Source organism: Lissotriton vulgaris, chromosome 1_1 (assembly GCF_964263255.1).
Source record: "Lissotriton vulgaris chromosome 1_1, aLisVul1.2, whole genome shotgun sequence".
NCBI lineage: Eukaryota > Metazoa > Chordata > Amphibia > Caudata > Salamandridae > Lissotriton > Lissotriton vulgaris.
The window spans coordinates 869,786,741-869,808,806 of NC_141685.1; the positions used below are offsets into that span (position 1 = coordinate 869,786,741).

Here is a 22,066-nt window from a genome sequence, read left to right on the forward strand (position 1 = left end):
AAACAACTGCGACGGATAGGAAAGCAGGCAGAGTCCATCCAACCTCACAACCCGCTGTGGGGCAGTGCACCAGAGGTATCAGGTAAAGCACATGTGAGCCTTACACCATGCTTGTGTTGAGCAGGGAAGGGTGAGCCAGTCACCACCATGCAGGGAGTGAGGAGAACAGCGCGTCGGGCCAGAAACATTGCCTCGCACTTCGCCGACAGCCATGACACCAAAGGCACCGGGACGGGAGCAAGAGAGCTTCATACCCCACTATGGGCCATGACACCAGAGCCACAAATAGATGGTAGAATGCACACCAGAATATCATGCAATGTCAATATTCTGTGAAGCTCCAGGCCATGTAAGAGTGCTCTTTAGTCCTTCTTCAGGGATAACTAGGATGGAAAACATACTCATGAGAACCTAATATCATCCAGCAACCCAAAACAGTTACATAACCAACTTAACTCATATCCTTGCATAGTATTAACCTAAATCACAACAGTTCATTTAAAATATTTAACATCAATATAACCTATCGTAATCTTTCCTATATTTTTCTGAATGTGTGTACCTACAGTATGTTTGCAACTTCCAGGTGCATTTGTCCAGACTGCAACCAGGTTGGCCTGGTTCATCCTTGCGAAACAATGCTTCAATAATAACTTTCTGGGTCGACTTAGGCGACTTGTCAGATATGCTGTTTAGAAGAAGATACATAAACATGGGACCATCCAACTATCCAATCTGTGCGTTCTGGATCTGGATCTGCTGAACTAAAATTCAAGGATTTAGGCATCTGGGCCATCCACATCCTGTCCAGGTGAAGACCCCCTCAGATGGTCAGCCAAGGGGCTCCAGCACCAGGTGTATACCATCATGAATACTACCTGTGCTTGACACTGTCATACAGAAGCTCCACGTTTATGGCTAATGGGCATCTTTTCTGTGAAATAGATAGATTAGCTTTGGAAATACACATTCACCAGACTAAGGATAGGTGGTGAGGAAGGTAAAACAGACACTTTATCAATGTGTCCAACCACTGCACTCTTGAAATGTAATAGCTCAAAACACTAAGGGCCTGATTTAGATCTCGGCGGACGGGTGACTATGTCACCTGAGTAACAGGTGAGACAACCTGACCATCATCCTCAGTATTGAACATCAATGCAGCAATGGTCATCAGCAGCATAAATGTTGAGCAAGTATCCGAAGGACAAGCTGTGTTGTTTTTTTCCCTCTTGTGATGATAGCACCGACTATGGAGCAGATAGCACTAATCAACAGTGTGCCTCGGGTGGCACTTTACTGATTCAGATAGAGTATTTTCTTTATTACTTTAAAAACCACCGTAACTCACTGGGTGTTGCAGCAAGGGGTTTGCGGTCTGGTCCTCCCCAGGACAAGGTACAGGAACATCGAACAGGGGAGTTGGACTAGTAGAAAACCCACCTCTGGGAGACTTCTCGAAGGCCATACAAATAACAAAATATTCCAGGGCGCACAGTAAGGTTTTTGTGTTGGCAGAGTTGAGAGTTTCCATTTGGAGTCATTCTATCTGGTGGCAAATATGAGGACAAAAAAAATAAAAGTAACTCACTGGGTGTTGCAGCCCTTCTTAGACATTCCCAAGTCTGATTTCCCGATTCCTGCCTCCCTAGGAGAAGTGATGATTGAGCCCTTGTTGATGCTCAGATCGTGTCCAGTTCCAGGGAAGATGCATTACGGAAAAGCCAGGCTACCTAATGACATTTCAGCAAATGTAATCCACCTAAAACTACACGAAAACAATGCATCTTCTAGAACAGGTATCACCTTAGGTGAAACATCTACTTCAGACCCTGTCCGTATAAAAAATACCACTTTCTGACACTAGAAAATCACTTTAATCATTGCCATTAGACAAGCACTGCATCCCTTGAAAAGCATCAACCTCTGAATGTACCCCAATAGAAATACATTCACAGCCACAGAGGACACAGCTAGTTCAGTCCTACCCGCTGCAAGAATAGTACATCGGGATGAAAAAGAAGTTAAGTGCTTGTACGTAAAAGATCACCATATCCAAATTGAAACAGTGTTTGCCGACTTCCTGTTCAGTTAGAACACATCAGCCTCCAAAGGAGACAACCACTGACTTAAGCCCCCAGAGAAGAATGCTCACTGACATCAACATATGAAGCCGCCAAACTCTCATCTAGGGCGGATGAGACAACTACTGCTCCTCAAATGCAGAACTACACACAGTTAGTGGGCCTAAACCCCTGCCTTCTATCACGAGATTGCAACATTGTCCGGAACAAGAACAGCTTCCACAGTAGACATTGTGACCCCAGGTCACAGCCCCAGTGCCCTCTGCACAGTCGCCGCTGCTGCAGCCTGATTGGCAGAGACACGCCCGCTGCGGTGAACCAGTAAGAGAAGCTCTGCTGAAGCTTTGGGGGAGGGAGGCACTAATGTACTTCGAAGAATACAGATTCCATTCTCTCTGGGATAGCTTTGAAAGCTATTGTTAGACCCGGGACCCTGGCCGGCCAAGACTCGCGTCGAGGTCAGTCAGGGATCGCCAGTTCTAAGTGTCAGGGCAAGGGAGTCACACACCAAGGCAACCCCTACTCGCCCTCTAGGTAACGTGGCGCGAGCAGTCAAGGCTAAACTTGGAGGCGATGTAAGTTAAGTATTTGCGCACGCACCCCAGCAACAACACCCAAGGCCCACCACAAAGAAACACTCCACACAAGGTTATGTAAAAATAGCCTTTGTATTATAAAAATATACATCAGATAAAACACACATCTTATTACACGGTGCCAACAGGCACGGGCGGAATTTACAAGGGATATTTGTACAGGACAGGGCCACCTGGACCACTGTCAAGGGTATCAGCACTTTTAGAAATAATTACTGTAGCACAAAAATATAACAGTAGAGCATACAACCAGTAATCACTGGTAACAGGACCTCTCTAGCACCACCTGTACTAGGGAGAAAACAACCACCTACATGTCACAATACCTATAGGGGTGCAAGGATAAAACACATGATGTATCAACATTCAGAGGTGTAAAGGCACATGACGCATAAGCAATACATTCAGAGGTGCAGAATCAATAACCATTACCCCATACTCACAAGTCACCACCTGTGACTGTCCCGGTGTCCCAATGTTAGGGCCTAAACGTGGCAGTTGTCCACTAAGTGCTGGACAACTGGAGCAGGGAAAGTTAACACAAAGTTGGAGCCTCTTTGGGCTCAAAGAACCACCACTGTGGCACTGGTGAGCCTCTCTTAGGCTCTCTCACCAGGAAGGGGGGGGCTGCTGAGTCTCTCAGGGCTCCAGCAACGAACAGGTGCAGCCTCGTTGGGCTGGGGGGTCCCTCGCTCTGGGGACCCAGGAACACTTAGGGCGCTCTGAGCCTCTCTCAGGCTCTCGACAAAAGTGCGGCGCTTCTCTTTGGGGAGTCCCCCCTCTGGGGACTCGAAGGGAAGGTGGGGCGCTCAGAGCCTCTCAGGGCTCGTGAAATAATTGCCCCCAATGAGCCTCTCGGGCTCCAACAACCAAATGCTGCCTTTCCGAGCCTCTCTGGGCCCTACACGAAATGCCTCTGAGCCTGTCTGGGCTCTCAACACGCGGGCGCGAGGTCGCGCTACAGAGAGGGGGCGGGGCGGACACCGGCAATGTGTCCCGACGCTCCCCCCCTCCTCTGCAGGCACCTGCACTCACCGGCTGGTCTTCAACGGAGGCGGGTCTCTCCCGCTGGTCCCGGGGCTCTCCTTCCCTCTCGGGGAGCCTCGGCAGGCTCTCTCTCGGCTCGGCGAGGGAGGCGGGACTTCCGGTCGGCCTTTCCGGGGCCGCGTTCTGATTGGCCGGCCGGCCGGAGCACTTCCGGGTCGTCGCGGGCAGCGCGGCGGCCCGTTTTAGGCAGGCAGGCGGCTTCCCAGGATCCGAGGAGTGGGCTCCCTCGTGAATCCAATAAATCACGGACCCGGGGCAAAACAATACGGCAATGAGCGGGGTGGCACCCGCGCCGTCAAACCACCACACGGGGCGATCGGAGGCCGGGTGGGCACCGGCCTCTGCAGACCACAGCGCTCCCAAGCGCTGCAGGCACAAGTAAGCGCTCGTAAGCGCTAAACAGCAGCAAAAAGCGCTCCCAGGCGCTAGGGGTAAAATCCAGCGTTTCCAAGCGCTAGGCAGGCGATCTCAGCGCTCCTAGCGCTGAAGGGCAGAGAGCAGCGCTCTCAGGCTGCAGGCAATGAAGTCCTCAGTGCTCCCCAGCACTGGAGGACAGGACAGGGCTCCAGCAGGGCTGGAGGCAGGCAGGGGGGGCAAGGCTGGGCCAGAGCCAGCACACTCGGTCTCCAGGCAGGGAGACTCCCCAAGTGGCGGTCCTTCTGGCCCCAGCAGCGGCCAAAGCCCCCTCTGGCAGGATTCAAAAGAAGAACAAATTCAGTGGGGACACAGCCCCTTCTTATACTGTAAATTCCTTTGTTACAATGTGCAGGGTGGGGGGAAAACCAGTCGCAGCTGGTTCTGGAGCACTCTTGATAGCCCAACCACCCATTCCTTTCACTGGGGAGGCTAGGGTCATTAGACACACCACAGGGGGGCGGAGCCAGCATTGTGTGGGGAAAACCCAGCCCATCCAGGACCCAGGTACACTCCTCCCACACATCACTCATGCTAATCTCCCACTCATCACCGGGCAGACCCATCCAGACTTCCTGGAGCCTGGCAAGCCAGCCAGCTCCAGCCAATCACGCTCCAGCACCCTCACTGTACACATATCTCAATGTCCAGAAGTAGCACTTCCCAACTAGACACACACATGCCGCAGACACCATCTTGCAGCATTCACTCTCGCGAGTTTAGGCATACCAAACTCGAGCCTGCACTCCCCACGCATCAGGAACTACCAGGGACACACACATTCCCCATGCATTCCTATGGGAGGGCAGGCCAGCCATACTACACGCACGCACTTTCACTCTGGGACTCAGGGGAAAGTGCGCAGAGACCCAAAAATCACTAACACAGGGTCACAAATAAGGCAAAAAGTCTAGGGGTGAACCTGCCCTGCGGGCCAAGTCCAACACAATCCCCTTCCAGCCAAAACGCAGGGGAGAACAATCACCACCGTGATGGACTTCCCTGCTTGGGGCGATAGAACACGGATGCAGGCCCGCCAATGCCGGGACACTCTCCTGTTCTATGCCACGGTGAACCCCTAGGGTTCCTTCTAAAGCTCCTGTAAGGACCAACTGGGCTACCCCACTGGTACTCCTCAGCTGTCCGCGGCCAGGACCCGGCCCTGGGCCACCCAGGTGCCACCGGTCCTTGCCAATTCGCAGAGCGGGGGTAGTAACCCCTGGCACATAGTGTCCATTCTCCACTCTCCCTGTCTGCAAGACAGGACTAGACTGCCACTGGTTCACCAGCCTTTGGTCTACAACCTCAGGCGGACCAGGAGTCTCAGGGAAGGCTCTCCTCCCCTTACCTCGTCTTCCAGGGTTCCTCCTCCTCTTGCGAGGGGTACCCTTACAACGCCACTCCAACCCAGGGTTTAACCCCTCAGGTTGCGCCGGGGTCAGAGGTGGGCTTTCCCACCCTCTGCACCCCCTTCCAGAGGTCTGCCCTCTCCCAACTGGAGAAGTTCCCCTGGAAGAACCGGTCAGGACACTGCTTACAGTCGTCCTACCCTTCAGGTCAGGCCGAACCTGCACCTGGCCTCCCAACCTCCGGTCTAAAACCTTTGGTGGAATAATTGCCTGGCACTCCAGGACTTCTGGGGACTCACACGCAATCCCCCTGAGGTTGACACATGACCCATGGGTCGTGTGACGGTCTGTCTGGCGCAGATCTCCCGCCTCCTGTCCACCTGACAGGGCGCAAAGATCCCCCAGACCAGAAGTGGCGCCACCCGGGTCCACCCAAGACCTAGCCCCACTGGCTAGTCTCTGGTCCACTGGTGCATCCACTGGGAAACTCGTCCCCCAATCACTCCTCGCTTCGGACTTCTGTGCCCTCCCAACTGGAGTGACACTGCCGGACACTGGAACCCCTGGAGTTCTAGTTACAGACACTCCAGGTTCCCTAGACACTAGGAGATCCTCCTCAAGTGTACTAACGGGACAGCCTAGGTCCCCAACCTGGTGTTCCCTCAAGAAACCACCCAAGTTCTGAGACAGGGCTTCGGGCCTCGGGGTGCTCTCAGCCACCCCCTGACTCCTGCTCCACTGAGCCAGGCAGTCAGCCCCTTCACCCTTCCCACTATACTGGGACCTAGCTGGGCTACACTGAGCCTCTTCCACCACGCTGGGCTGGAAGCTCCCTGTACCACTGCTGTTGGACTCACTCTCTAGTGACTGTACAGAACCTCTCGCACTCTCCCAGCGGTCCGCTTCGTCAGCAAGCTCACATGCCTCGGACAATCCACACCCCAATAGGTGTGTGCGCAACCCTGGAGAACAACAACTGAGCAGGTGCTCCTTGACAATCAGATCAAACAAGACATCAAAATCATCTCTCGTGTTAACCTTCACCCAATCAAACAGTGTCCCACAACATTCATCCTCAAACTCCTCCCACGACTGGTGAGGCAGCTTCCTACTGCCCCTGAATTTCAACCTTAACTCCTCCTCTGGGGAAACAGGTACCAGACTGGGGGAACTGGGGGTGGGACTGCTCGCACTGGGTTCTACATAGCTGCCACCACTGGACTCCACCCTCCCTGGGGGATCCAGAAAATTAAGACTGCGGTCAGGGGATACCCTACACTCTAGGGCTATCTTCTCCCTGGCCAAGGCCCTCTCAGCCTCTGCAGTCCGCTCATTCACACCCAGCTGCGCCATCTTCCAGGCATACTCTAACCTGAGCTTCTCCATGGCCAGCTGGTGCTCCCTCTCTTCTCTCCTATCCACCCACCCTTCTGGGGACAGGGAAAGGGATGGGGGGCTACATCTGACACGGGACCCAGCAAGGGACTCCCTATCTAGGGGGTACTCGCTCTCTGCTGGCGCCCATCCACTGTCAAACTCACTCTCCACATCAGACTCTTCAGGGTTCCCCTCAGACCCACCACCCTCATGGTGTGCGGTCCGGGCCCTCTCCCTCTCACTGTGCTCACGCTCCCAGTCATTCTTCTGCCACAGGATCATGTTATCCCTAAGCTTGGACTGGGTGTCTGACTCACTCACTGGGATGTCTCTCTCCTTACATAACCGTACCAACTCATGCACACTGTACTTAGACAGGCCACACAGGTTAAAAGGAGATTCCATCTTGACAGGATGCTCACAGACACGTGCAACACAAGGGAACTAGCAATCTGAAGGGAAAGTACACAATTCCAAAACTTCCACTCTCCTTAAAAAAGAACTCACTCATGCGTCCAGGAAAACACACCATTCATCCACACACCCTCCCCTCGGATCGGTAAGGCAGTTTCTACCACCCCTGACTTCTCAACCTGACCACATGTGACACAGGTACCAAACTCTGGAAGCAGGGCGGGGGACAAATGTACTGAACACAATTATCAAATGACACTCTTCAGGAGAAGCAATAATGGAACTTCACCAAAAACACAATAATCCCCAAAAATGTGGTCATCTAAAATGCAGAGCTTTGTAGTGGCCAGCTGCTACTGTGGTACAACGCAAACACAAATTCTCATCCTCACCGCTTGCCGCCAATGTTAGACCCGGGACCCTGGCCGGCCAAGACTCGCGTCGAGGTCAGTCAGGGATCGCCAGTTCTAAGTGTCAGGGCAAGGGAGTCACACACCAAGGCAACCCCTACTCGCCCTCTAGGTAACGTGGCGCGAGCAGTCAAGGCTAAACTTGGAGGCGATGTAAGTTAAGTATTTGCGCACGCACCCCAGCAACAACACCCAAGGCCCACCACAAAGAAACACTCCACACAAGGTTATGTAAAAATAGCCTTTGTATTATAAAAATATACATCAGATAAAACACACATCTTATTACACGGTGCCAACAGGCACGGGCGGAATTTACAAGGGATATTTGTACAGGACAGGGCCACCTGGACCACTGTCAAGGGTATCAGCACTTTTAGAAATAATTACTGTAGCACAAAAATATAACAGTAGAGCATACAACCAGTAATCACTGGTAACAGGACCTCTCTAGCACCACCTGTACTAGGGAGAAAACAACCACCTACATGTCACAATACCTATAGGGGTGCAAGGATAAAACACATGATGTATCAACATTCAGAGGTGTAAAGGCACATGACGCATAAGCAATACATTCAGAGGTGCAGAATCAATAACCATTACCCCATACTCACAAGTCACCACCTGTGACTGTCCCGGTGTCCCAATGTCAGGGCCTAAACATGGCAGTTGTCCACTAAGTGCTGGACAACTGGAGCAGGGAAAGTTAACACAAAGTTGGAGCCTCTTTGGGCTCAAAGAACCACCACTGTGGCACTGGTGAGCCTCTCTTAGGCTCTCTCACCAGGAAGGGGGGGGGGCTGCTGAGTCTCTCAGGGCTCCAGCAACGAACAGGTGCAGCCTCGTTGGGCTGGGGGGTCCCTCGCTCTGGGGACCCAGGAACACTTAGGGCGCTCTGAGCCTCTCTCAGGCTCTCGACAAAAGTGCGGCGCTTCTCTTTGGGGAGTCCCCCCTCTGGGGACTCGAAGGGAAGGTGGGGCGCTCAGAGCCTCTCAGGGCTCGTGAAATAATTGCCCCCAATGAGCCTCTCGGGCTCCAACAACCAAATGCTGCCTTTCCGAGCCTCTCTGGGCCCTACACGAAATGCCTCTGAGCCTCTCTGGGCTCTCAACACGCGGGCGCGAGGTCGCGCTACAGAGAGGGGGCGGGGCGGACACCGGCAATGTGTCCCGATGCTCCCCCCCTCCTCTGCAGGCACCTGCACTCACCGGCTGGTCTTCAACGGAGGCGGGTCTCTCCCGCTGGTCCTGGGGCTCTCCTTCCCTCTCGGGGAGCCTCGGCAGGCTCTCTCTCGGCTCGGCGAGGGAGGCGGGACTTCCGGTCGGCCTTTCCGGGGCCGCGCTCTGATTGGCCGGCCGGCCAGAGCACTTCCGGGTCGTCGCGGGCAGCGCGGCGGCCCGTTTTAGGCAGGCAGGCGGCTTCCCAGGATCCGAGGAGTGGGCTCCCTCGTGAATCCAATAAATCACGGACCCGGGGCAAAACAATACGGCAATGAGCGGGGTGGCACCCGCGCCGTCAAACCACCACACGGGGCGATCGGAGGCCGGGTGGGCACCGGCCTCTGCAGACCACAGCGCTCCCAAGCGCTGCAGGCACAAGTAAGCGCTCGTAAGCGCTAAACAGCAGCAAAAAGCGCTCCCAGGCGCTAGGGGTAAAATCCAGCGTTTCCAAGCGCTAGGCAGGCGATCTCAGCGCTCCTAGCGCTGAAGGGCAGAGAGCAGCGCTCTCAGGCTGCAGGCAATGAAGTCCTCAGTGCTCCCCAGCACTGGAGGACAGGACAGGGCTCCAGCAGGGCTGGAGGCAGGCAGGGGGGGCAAGGCTGGGCCAGAGCCAGCACACTGGGTCTCCAGGCAGGGAGACTCCCCAAGTGGCGGTCCTTCTGGCCCCAGCAGCGGCCAAAGCCCCCTCTGGCAGGATTCAAAAGAAGAACAAATTCAGTGGGGACACAGCCCCTTCTTATACTGTAAATTCCTTTGTTACAATGTGCAGGGTGGGGGGAAAACCAGTCGCAGCTGGTTCTGGAGCACTCTTGATAGCCCAACCACCCATTCCTTTCACTGGGGAGGCTAGGGTCATTAGACACACCACAGGGGGGCGGAGCCAGCATTGTGTGGGGAAAACCCAGCCCATCCAGGACCCAGGTACACTCCTCCCACACATCACTCATGCTAATCTCCCACTCACCACCGGGCAGACCCATCCAGACTTCCTGGAGCCTGGCAAGCCAGCCAGCTCCAGCCAATCACGCTCCAGCACCCTCACTGTACACATATCTCAATTTCCAGAAGTAGCACTTCCCAACTAGACACACACATGCCGCAGACACCATCTTGCAGCATTCACTCTCACGAGTTTAGGCATACCAAACTCGAGCCTGCACTCCCCACGCATCAGGAACTACCAGGGACACACACATTCCCCATGCATTCCTATGGGAGGGCAGGCCAGCCATACTACACGCACGCACTTTCACTCTGGGACTCAGGGGAAAGTGCGCAGAGACCCAAAAATCACTAACACAGGGTCACAAATAAGGCAAAAAGTCTAGGGGTGAACCTGCCCTGCGGGCCAAGTCCAACAGCTATTGAGTTAACGCCAGAGAGCCACGCGTTCCGTGCTGGTCATGGTATGGTCTCACTGCAGCAACCTTAGTGGATTGAGGTATCTGCTTCAGAAATGTGTGTATGTGCAGTAGCGGTCGGCAGTAGGTGTTTCTATAGGGCGGTGACGTGGGCAGGAGGAGGGGCAGGGTGGGGGGAAATAATGTATGGATTACGGAGTTTTACAGGTAAGTAAACATTTAAATACATAAAACGAATTTCGTTGCGCACACTGCATCACATTTGGTGATGCAGTGTGCGCAACGAAATTCGTTTTATGTATTTAAATGTTTACTTACCTGTAAAACTCCGTAATCCATACATTATTTCCCCCCACCCTGCCCCTCCTCCTGCCCACGTCACCGCCCTATAGAAACACCTACTGCCGACCGCTACTGGATCGTCATGCAACTAGAATGTCGCAGGATGGAACCCAGTAGGAAAACTCAAGGGGTTAGTGGGCTTGCTGCAGAGTTCCAGATGTAACCCGCAGGTTACCAGTTCTGCCACAGTAGAGAGGTCGAAGTGGGAGGAATCAAAGGGGCAGAACATGCCTATAATTTTTTCATTTAGGAAGAACTTTCCTCTACTTTTTCTGAAAGACCTCGGTACTGGTCTGGTTATTCGATAAGTTAACTGCTTCAGCTGAAGTTTTTATTCAGGGAGTCTCCTGAGATGTGAAACCGAAGGCAGGCAGACATCTAATAAAAAAACAAGCCTTCTTGCCAGGGGGCCTGCTGCCTGAAAAAAAATGCAAATGTGTGCAACTGGTTCATCTGCAAATGTAAAGGATATTTGAAAGCTGGTACTGGCTTTAATTGATGGATTAATTTGAAGCTTTGAGATGAGTGATGACAAAGATTTTCTATTTTTTAATGGTGGTACAAGGGAGTTACCAGCTGAGCTGTGAGGTGCTTACTATTAAGGGGCAGTTCTATAAAACAATTTGCATTATGAACAGTATGGGTATTACTAAAATATAAATTTTGGAAGCACTATTTTATCTTAAAAATGTTGGCGTATTTTGTAGCATTCTATCTTATACTGTGTGTAATGCAAGTTTAAAATAATGACTTGCATATTCAGAGTGCTTTCTGTCACTGACTGGGACCTAATAGCACTAAACATGCAAAAGTCACTATTCTCCAGTGCACCAACAAAGATTTTATTCTGTGGCCCTCTGGCAACACCCAGACTTCTGTAGTGCATTAACTAATAGAGGTTTCATATTGTACTATAGTTCATTTCCCACTCAGACACTTAGGGGGTCATTAGGATGGCGGACGGACCTGGGACCGTCCGCATGGGCAGCGGCGGTTCCTCCATGCGAATTAAGATGTGACTGCCACCCTGGCGGTCACATCCTGTATCCTTAACATTGCGGTGGGTGCTGCTTCAAGCGGCGCCCGCCGCAATGTTAAAAATGCATGCATTGCATTTGCATGCACAAAGCGTCAGGCACGCGCGGTGCCTGCCGCTTTCTGCATACAAATGCAGGGGGGTACCATAGGTACCCCCCATGAGCACCCCACCCCCCCTTCACCCTGGGGGCCCGCAAGGGCTCCCCAGAAGCAAAGGTCCACATGCTTTTCCACGGCAGAAAAACCGCAGAGGAAAAGCATGTCTGCACATGCTTCCTAATTTGGCTGACAGTGTCTTGCAGACACCGCCACCAAATAGCCCTCCAAAACCCGCGGATCAGCGGCATACGGACCTGCCGTCTGCCGCTGGTCCCACCGCAATCCCACCGCCATCCTAATCTGGCGGTTGGTGTTTTATGTGGCCGCAGTGGTGAATCTGCATCCTCCGGGCCGGCGGTGGCTTCCGCCGGCCCGGAGGATGCGGATTTAACGCCATCCTAATGAGGCCCTTAATTCGGATTTATTTCTCATTTAAGATGCACATTATTTTATATGTAGATAACTGAAGGTTTAAAAGCAAAGCCTCTTAAGGAAGATGTTGTCTTTTTTTAGGCACACCCTTGACCCCCACCACATGCTCACTGACACTGCCCCCATTGCATGTAGTATGACAGTCCTGATACTTTTTTTTAATGCACAACCGCTGCCACAGTAAGATAGATGAATAGGTTAACACCTCACCCTACCTTTAGATCCTAATCCTGTTCCAGAATATGGACCCGCGAGCAATACACCTCTTCACTAATCTGCCTGAAACCTCTGTCTTGGTGGTTCCAATGAAAGGAAGATAGATAAGGGGATTAAAGCACCTCTCCATGAACCAGCCTATGGACTAATTGCCTCGCAACACACATCTCGAGAAGACGGCTCAGGGGATTAAAGGATCTGCCTGAGATCTCTCTGTGGGGCACCCTTTGGCAGGGCCGGCGCTAGGCATGGGCAGATTGGGCATTTGCCCAGGGCCCCACAACCTTTTAACTGCTGCGGGGCCCCCCACAAGTCCATCATCCTTTTAAAAATGCGCCATTGTACGAATTCCAGATGGACAGCCCCCTCCCTTGGCGTTTGCAGCCATTGTACAGCGTGCAAGGCCCAAGGCGGGGCCCCCTCACCTGTGGCCTGCTGCCATTGGCTGAAAGGGTAATGTGACTCCTGCATCCCTTTCAGCTGCCGCAGACTGGGAAGAGCTGGGTTTCTGGCGGTCCTTTGCTGGCACCTCTTTCTCTTTTCTTAATCGCCGCATCTACATGATAACAGCGGCTAGGCAGATGCTTCAATTGGCGTGAGGTGTGAAGTGAGCCCTGCCCCTGCATCAATGTAAAGCAGAGCACCCTGCAGGGCTCACAACACAAAAAAAACAAGTGACCTCATGTCACGATGGGCGCTGCTCACTTTCAATGAAGGGAAAGGGAGAAGAGCAGAAAACAGAGAAAAATTGTATTTTTCTTTTTTTAACAGTTCCGTTTTATTGTATTTTTTTTCTCCAAACAAGCATGTGCATTCAAAAGGAACATAAAAACAGTTAAACATAAGTAGTAACTCCAGTTGATATACGTGATTGGTGATTTTTTCTTTCATGTAATTTACATGAAACGAAGGAAGAATGAACAATTGGGTGTGTAAAAGAATAGAGAGGATAACATTCAGATGGGGGAGGGACAGAAGGGTGACCCCCACATCCACCCTTACCACCTGGAGTGGAGTGAATGAACCCTCCAAGATGCACCCATGTTATATAATCCCTCAAGCCACCCACACACCATGCCCTGTTTTATACATCTGAAAAGGTTGCACTACTCCGCGGCGTCATGTTTGTAAGCATCTGAAATCCCTAATTCTCATGTTCCTGGGTGCATCTGTACGTCTGGTGTTCTCTTTTACTTTTAATAGAAGTATTGAGGAGAGGCACATCTAAAAGAAGTAAGAGTAAGATAATTAAAAGTCAGGAAGAGGCGGGGGTGATGATAGAATACAGCAGAGAGGGGAGATCTGAACATAAGGGGCAAAACAGCTATAAAGAACAAGACGCTTAAGGAAAGGGCGATGGGAAGGAGTGATGTGTATGAATGGCAGAATCAACGGGAGAAGGAAAGAGTCTTGGTTAGATACAAGGAATAGCATGCAAAAATGAAAGGTAAGATACTTTGGGAGAGTGGGAGGATGGGAGGGGAGAGGATGATCAGCCGGTCCTAGGCCTTCTGAGGCCCCGGGCGAAAGGGAAGAAGTGAGGCCCCTCTAATTGCATTTTGCTTCGCAAGAAGTGACATCACAGAAAGCGACTACGCAAGACTTTTGATCTTAGTTATTTGGTATCACTGACGCAAACTAATGTGGATATCAGTAACATGGACAAAAAGTAGAGGAGAGGGAAAACAGGTGAGCAATTATCCATGAGTGTAACACTTGCCAGCTCCTTGAATGATTAGTTGGACATACCCCCAAATTCCAAAGGAACCAGAGGGTCAAGAACATGATAGGCATTCAATTATGACAGCATATTTACTGGTTAAATAAATGTGGAAATATACAAATTTCAGCTTCATTTTTCCACAAAACCATGAATAAATATGGATAAATACAGATAAAATTGGCAAAAAATAAATGTGGATAAATACAGACGGAAATGCCCAAAAAATAAATACCATAAAACCGGAAGCCCTATTCATAATGTACTACATCATACTGGAGAAAAACACACCTCACACCATAACCCCCAAACTAAATCTCCTAGGCTCACTAGGTTACTATGTTATTGGGTTTCTGCACTGATTTGCCAAGGAAATATTTTCACAACAAATTAATTGGTGAGAATGTACGGCAAATGACTAACATACTCAAGCATCATGTGGTACACACTGTCATCTTTTTTCTCAAGCACAAAAGCTACAAGCAAAGAGGTGTATTTATGACATTAGTGGCCTTGGGACACCTGCTTAGCACTCATCATGTTCCACAGTCAACTCGTACTCTACTTCATCTGCAAAGCATACACCATTCGAAACATCCAGTTGGTATATCATGCTATTTTATACATCATGACCTAATATACATACTTCTGGGGTTTAGGGCATGAGGCAACAATCCTGGGCAACAGTCAGATTTAGGCCATACACGGTGCAGCATCGATTAGTCCACTTAGGAGCTCAAACAATGTTTATTTTTATTTGTATTATTGTTATTATTATTATTTCACAAAAACAACATCAGTGAAGCCACAGAGAAGGCACTTGGTCTAAAATTGTGCTCTCATTATACATAGTCATAGTAGACACAGTACCAATACAGGAGAAATAAAGTAGTAGCCACAAACAAAGGCATGTGAGCGATACATAGGTTCTTGTGAGATGTAGGAGGGGTAAGGATCATCGAGTAGTGTGTTAGGGGAACAAGAAGGATCAAGTTAGGTGGGTGATGCACATTAATCTAGACAATGATGGGGGTGAGGCACTAAGCCTTCAGCAATCCAAATGTTCAGCAATCTCCCACACATTCAAATGTTCTGGTAAGCCAACAGCCCCTCCTTCCACTTCTCTACTGACAGCCTCCCATGTCCAGATAGCCTCATGCTCTCCTTCTTACTGTGGACACTCTCTCGGCCTGAAAGAACTGTAGATCTGGGCTGACACAACATGTCTCTTACATAACATGGCATGACATAAAAAACAACGCAAACCTACACATTAAAGAAAATGACATTCCCTGCAATCATGATGTCGCCAGACATTGATGCGGTAATTCAGTGTGTTCTAATTCCCAGTCCTCCCGTTGGGCTGCCAGTCTGGTCGGATGGAGGAGAGCTGTAAAACAGCAAACCAGCAAACACCAACAGCAGAACATTTGTTACTTGGTGCACCAGCACGCAGGCGGTCGATCAGTGCACTCCTGTACTGAAGATCACCTCTTTATGGTTGGGTGGTGGCATTCAAATAAATGCACCTTATGTGGCGCTCGACATACAGTAGCATACCGCTGTGTACATTTCTGTTGGAAACATCAATTTTGAAGACCATACATTTGTGGCTTTAATATTAGCAGTTTCTTAACACTGGTATCACGGGCAGGTGCCAGGCCGACTCCGAGTGTGACACTCGCTCCCCACTCACATCTGCTTTGTCAATGATATAACTGTAAGCCTTCCATGGCAGTTTCAAGTAGTTCAGTAACAGTTCCAGATAGTAAACTGACTGTGATCTTACCTTCATCTAAGACATTACGCCAACGCTCCCCCAACCGACTCCCGACTCTCCCCTGCTGCTGGCTGAAGAGAGTAGAGACTGTAGGCCAGCAGGGAGCGCTTGCGGTGTGCGTGCTGCATCACTGCAGAGCGGGGGCTGGTCAAAATGATGTCCAGGGCCATCATTGGTAGCGCTTTAGCGCGCTACCTACCAGATTGACGGCCCTGGGACCCACATCATTAAACGTCTTCCGCTCCGCGCACCACGCACGGCATCCCCACCACTACGCTAAGTGGTGGGGGTGCGTGCATGCACGGTGACGGTGCACTAGTTCCACTAACTGCTTACTGCCTGCGCGAGTGCGCGCAGTGCTTTCCCCATTTCATGTCGGGCCGGGCCCCCTGCTCTGGGGTCTACTCTGCGGGCCGGTGGCGGGGCCCCCTAAGCGCGAGGCCCTAGGCAGCTGCCCATGCCTAGGACCGGAATGATGCAAAGTACCACAAGCAGAGGTGTAACACGAAACGATGGGGTACTGCTCTGCAGAGTGTGATAATGGGGCCCTGAGACTCCCACATCTCACAGATAATTATTTGGCCCTGGCCTGAATGGGAGCCCCCTGAAATGTTGTGGGCCCATCTGTGCTGCAGGGGCCTGTACTGTGTCCTGACACAAGAGGTGAAGCAAGGTAAGCAGCAGATGAATAGCAGCGCATGTAGGAGGGAAGCGGAAGCTACAGGGGCAGAAACAGAGAATGGAGGGTAGAGGTGAGAGAGATAAAACATGAAGAGTAGAGCATGGAGGGGAGAGGTGGACATAAATGGGACAGAACCAGTGAATATAGTTGAGGCTGGAGAGAAAGGTGAAAGGTGAAAAGGCAGTGCTTGGATAGGAGAAGTAGATATAAGAGAAGCGGACCATCAGGAGAACTTAACCCCTTCGACGCTCATGACGAGCTGAGCTCGTCATGAGGTACGCCTGTCGTACGCTCATGACGAGCTGAGCTCGTCATGTAACGCGGGTTTTTGAAAATCTCAGCGCACAGCGGGAAAACCGCTAGCGCGCATGAGGTTAAGTGTCATGGAGAGGGAATGGTGAGTGATGGATGTAAGAGGGTAGGACAACAAAGAGCAAGTAAGAGGCTGTGGGAGAGAGGCAGGGGAGAGGTATATTATAGAGAGGTAGAACCAGTGAGAGAAGGTTAGAGGCTGTGAATAGATGAAGGGTTCCGCAGGTAGATAAGAGGTGGGTGTAATAGAGGCAGAATTAGTGAGAAAGGTAAGAGACCGTACCAGAGATAAAGTGAAGTGTAGAGTATGGAAGGGAGATGTGGCTGTAAAGGAGGAAAAAACAGTGAGACAATATAAGAGGCATGGGGTTCAAAGAGGAGAGGTGGGTGTTAAGGGGACAGACCAGCAAAAAAGCATTAGGACGGTGGAGGAAGAAATGAGAGGTGAAGGACAGTACATGGATGGGGCAGGTAGATGTAAGAAAGACGGAATAATCAAGACACCTTACACAGAGAAGAGAGAGGGAATGGTGAGAGATGGATGTAGAATGCCAGAATCAATTAGAAAAGTAAGAGTCAGGGGGAGAGATGAGGCATGCAGCATGAAGGAAAAAGGTGGATATAAGAGGGACAAAACGAGAAAGAGGAGTGACAAAGCTGGGGATAGCAGAGGTATTGATTTAAGAGGGGCAAAATCCACAAAATATGGTTTGAAGAAGCGATGAGAATAAGAGTAGAGCATGAATGGAAAAAGGGGATGTAAGACGTGCCAAATCAGTGCGAAAATATTAGAGTGTTCACAAGGATGAAAATGGAAAGAAGATGTAAATGGGGCAGAACCAGTGAAAAACGTTATGAGACTAGGGAGAGATGAGCAGTGAAGGTAGCATGTAAACCTTTGTGTTGATGACCCTGCCTGTTAAAACCAAATGCCTTAGCCATGAACTTCACTGGTGCAACTGGAGAACCGGGGAGTCACCTGAAGACCCACTGAATATCTATGAGGCAATCTGTTTTACAATTTTATTCATGCACTAATCTGGAAACATCAGTTTTGGAGAGATAAAGGCCTATCTTTTTAACCCAGTTTGACGTGTTGTATTTCCACATAATAGAGCTTTAAAATATTCTCGCTTATTGTATTAGGGCTAACATTTGTATTTGTAGCCATTTCAGTAATATCCACATTAGAGAAGTAGCTTCTTGCAAAGCTACTTCAACAGTGCCAGAAAATGAATGGTCAGTTGACACTTCCTATGACGTCACTTCCTCTGACATTACATCTTATACAAATTAGAGGGGCCTCGCATGTTCTTATCCTGCCCACGGCCCCACAAATCCTAGGACTGGCCCTGCCCTGTGGGCCACACTTTCAGACTCACTAAGGTAGCTCATTGGGGCAGAGCACCTGCCGTGGCAGCCAGGAGCTGTGCCTTGAATTTATTTATATTTTTTCAAATCTGCGTCATCATTTGGCGCTTTTGAAGGTTACAAACAGTGCTGCGGGGCCCGGGCACTTGCTCCGACTGTCCTCTTTTAAAAACAATGCAAATTAAATGTCTGTCTGTTTAGTGGCTGAACCCACTCCCGTCTCTCCGTGTACGGCCTGATGCTATTTTTTAGACGGCACACTCGCAGGACCGAGGTCTCGCGCCACCCCGTGGCAGGTGGGGTCTGTGAGTACTCACCCTCCAGGAGCACTGCGCCCAGCAGCAGCAGCAGCACAAGCCGCCTCATCCTCTTTCCGCACTTCTTGGTGGCCCGAGTCAAGCTGATTCCCGTAGCAGGTCCTGCCGCCCTCTTTGTGTCTTGTCTTACTCACCCCCACTTATGTATATATACATGCAAACACCTGTACCTGCCCCACCCACTTCCCAGTAACTATGATATTGCGGCATTTCCTGGTATGGAACTGATGGGGTCAGTCTGTCCTGTGTTTGCTGGTTGCGTAATATCGCTTCCCTTTGCGCAGGGGGCCTCGGTGGGGGCTGGACCCTGTGGAGTACACAAAGACAGGCACGGGGCTTTTTCTTCTGGAGCAGGGGAGTCAGGGGTTACTGGGCCCCAGGGTAACAACAACTGACCACTGGCTCTTAGGGGGCACATTCACGTTGCGCTTCACATACCATCTCGCGGCTCTCGCCAGAGAATGGGACCATGCAGTCCAGGGCTAGGTATGGTCGAACGTGAGGCTAGGTCCTCAAAAAATCGTTTTGACTGTCTTACCAGTGAATCCAGACAGTTCCTTATTATAAACGGGAGAGAGCTTTGGCATTTTTTTTATTTGTATATTTTAGGTATTTCTAGAGAGCGACATTCATAGTAGCGTTGTATTTATTACTTACAACAGCTATGCCACAGGTGTTTGGAACAGGCGTGGGAGGGAGGGGGTTCATGGGCCACATTTATCGAATTTGGAAATTGCAATTACACAATTGCGATTTTCTCAGAATTGCAATTACGTAATCGCTATTTCCAAGGTATGAATCTGCATGAGTTTCATCAATCGATTCCTAGTTGGTCGGAAATCGACCTTCATTATTTTTAATGAGGTAGATTGCAATTTTGACCCCCTAGGAATCTAAAATTATGGGGATGGTGCCCTGCAAACTTTTTTTTTAAATGCAGCTTGTTGTCCTTAAAGGAAAACGAGTTGCGTTTAAAAAAAAAAGAATTGAAAAGTTTTCTTTTAATTTTTTTAAGGCAGGCAGTAGTCCATGGGACCACTGCCTGCTCTTAAAAAAACTTTTTGTCAACCATTCCCAAAGGAGAAAGTGTCCCTTGGGGACCCCTTTTCATTTGCGAATGGGTAACAACCTACTTGAAGTAGGTGGTAAAATGCAAATGTTTTGCAACCGCATTCACGGTCACAAAACATTCACACATACCATTAGGATTTGCTATTTATAATTGCAAACCCATTTTGCGATTTGGTAACAGGTTACCGAATCGCAAAAAGGGTTTTGATACATGTAAAAAGCCTTTTCTGCATCGGCAAATGGGCCGAACGCAACATTGGTTGATACATGTGGCCCATAGTTAGTTTGCTAAATATACCTTAAACTGGTAAGTCATTTCTGAAGGATAGAAGCTTTAGCTTACGTCTAATTTCTGGAGGGTATAACTCCGCCGCATGTGGAAGAGGAAAGAAAACGCTTGTTTTAAGGTCATGTTTTGTAGTGTTTGGTATTTCTGGTAGGAGATGGGATGAAGTTGAGAACCTTGTGATTTATGAATGTACTTTATAGTAAAATCTTACCACAGGCTGCAGGCTAGGTCTTTCATGAGAAGGGACGTGCTATGACGTCACAGTCCTAGCATTGGAGACCAGACCAGCTGCATGTCACTTGGCCTTGAGCTGCCTGGTTGTGGGTTTGTGAATGCCAGCCTTCAGAGTACTTTATAGTCAATTCTTACCCCCAGAGTAGGTCTTTTTGGAGAGGGGGCGTGCTGTTACGTAACGGTCTCAGCGTTAGAGACCAGACCCGCTGCTTCTGCACGCCACTTGGCCTTGAGCTGCCTGGTTGTGGGTTTGTGAATGCCAGCTTTCAGAGTACATTATAGTCAATTCTTTTCCCCAGTGTAGGTCTTTTAGGAGTGGAGGCGTGCTGTGACCTCACAGTCTTAGCATTATAGGCCAGACCCCCTGCACGTCACTTGGCCTTGAGCTGCCTGGTTGTGGGTTTGTGAATGCCAGCTTTCGGAGCGTTGTCTTCATGGAGATGTGTAATATTGAGGTTTGGAGTGCATCGTACAGTCAAGTCAAGTCAAGTTTAAATTTGTATAGCGCACTACTCACCCAGAGGGTCTCAAGGCGCTTGAGGGAGGGGGGGAGCTTACTTATCAAATATCCACGTTTTAAGTTGTTTTCTGAAGGAGAGGTGGTTCTGTGTGAGGCGGAGGTGGGTGGGGAGGGAATTCCAGGTCTTGGCTGCTAAGTAGGAGAAGGATCGTCCTCCCATGGTGGATCTCTGGATGCGTGGAATTGTGGCTAGGGCCTGATTGGATGAACGAAGTTGGCGGGGGGGGGGTGTAGAAGGACAGGTGCGTGTTGAGGTATTCGGGTCCTAGGTCGTAGAGGGCTTTGTGTGCGTGGGTGAGGAGACAGAACGTGATTCTCTTGTCGACGGGGAGCCAGTGAAGGTCTTTCAGGTGACCGGAAATGTGAGCTTGGCGGGGGTTGTCTAGGATGAGTCTGGCTGAGGCGTTTTGGATGCGTTGGAGTTTTTTCTGTAGTTTGGCTGTGGTTCAGGCGAAAAGGGTGTTTCCGTAGTCTAGTTGGCTAGTGACCAGTGCATGGGCGACCGTCTTTCTTTTTTCGGTGGGGATCCAACGGAAGATTTTGTTGAGCATTCGTAAGATGTTGAAGCATGATGATGAGACGGCGTTGACTTGTCTGGTCATTGAGAGGGAGGAGTCCAGGATGAAGCCCAAGTTACGTGCGTGGTCCCTTGGTTTTGGTGCGGTTCCCAGGGCCGGTGGCCACCAAGAGTCGTCCCAGGCGGAGGGGGATGATCCTAAGATGAGGACTTCCGTTTTGTCCGAGTTTAGTTTTAAACGGCTGTTCTTCATCCATTCGGCTACTTCTTTCATCCCTTCGTGTAGGTTGGTTTTGGCGGTGTTTGGGTCTTTGGTGAGGGATAGGATCAGCTGAGTGTCGTCTGCGTAGGAGATAATGTTGAGGTTGTGTTGGCGAGCAATGGATGCGAGGGGACTCATGTATACGTTGAAGAAGGTGGGGCTGAGTGAAGATCCTTGGGGTACGCCGCACATGACATTGGTGGCTTCTGATCTATAAGGGGGGAGGCGGACTCTCTGGGTTCTTCCAGCGAGGAACGAGTTTATCCAGTCCAATGCTATTCCTTGTATTCCGACGTTGCTGAGGCGTTGTATAAGGGTGTTATGACAGACTGTGTCGAAGGCAGCGGAGAGGTCAAGTAGGATGAGGGCGGCTGTTTCTCCGTTGTCCAGTAAAGTTCGAATGTCGTCTGTTGCTGCGATGAGGGCGGTCTCGGTGCTATGTTTGGCTCGGAAGCCGGACTGTGAAGGGTCGAGGGATTTGTTGGATTCGAGGAAGGCGGCGAGTTGACTGTTGACAGCTTTCTCAATGACTTTGGCCGGGAATGGGAGGAGCGAAATGGGGCGGTAGTTCTTAAGTTCAGTGGGGTCT

At 50.4% G+C, this 22,066-nt stretch overlaps 1 long non-coding RNA gene across 1 annotated transcript in view; it reads right to left on the bottom strand.

Moving 5' to 3' along the window:
• LOC147748039 (uncharacterized) overlaps positions 1 to 18,756 on the bottom strand; it is a 63,581-nt gene extending 44,825 nt beyond the window's left edge. The window contains exon 1 of the long non-coding RNA XR_015308525.1: positions 18,585 to 18,756. This is a non-coding gene — a long non-coding RNA (uncharacterized LOC147748039). The remainder of the gene's footprint in view (positions 1 to 18,584) is intronic.
• Between the last annotated feature and the right edge of the window lie 3,310 nt (positions 18,757 to 22,066).